Source organism: Tupaia chinensis, unplaced genomic scaffold (genome assembly GCF_000334495.1).
Source record: "Tupaia chinensis unplaced genomic scaffold, TupChi_1.0 Scaffold000690_1, whole genome shotgun sequence".
In the NCBI taxonomy this organism is placed as follows: domain Eukaryota; kingdom Metazoa; phylum Chordata; class Mammalia; order Scandentia; family Tupaiidae; genus Tupaia; species Tupaia belangeri.
In genome coordinates this window covers 303,002-303,251 of record NW_006160213.1, presented here as the reverse complement: position 1 = coordinate 303,251, position 250 = coordinate 303,002, and positions in this window count along the sequence as shown.

Below are 250 nucleotides of genomic sequence, written 5' to 3'. Positions count from 1 at the left end.
CACACACACACACACACACACACACACACACACACACACACAGAGAGAGAGAGAGAGAGAGAGAGAATGCAATAAAGCAAGCTACCAGGTCCAGAACTCTAACGGTAGTTGGTCATGTGGGATATCCAGTGCCTTAACCACCACGCCACCTGCTGGTCCCGTCTCTCTTTCTTATTCACTTTCTCTCTCTAATAAAAAGAAAAGGAAAAAAAAAAGTTATCATGCGCAAAGGACACTCAACATTTCCTGA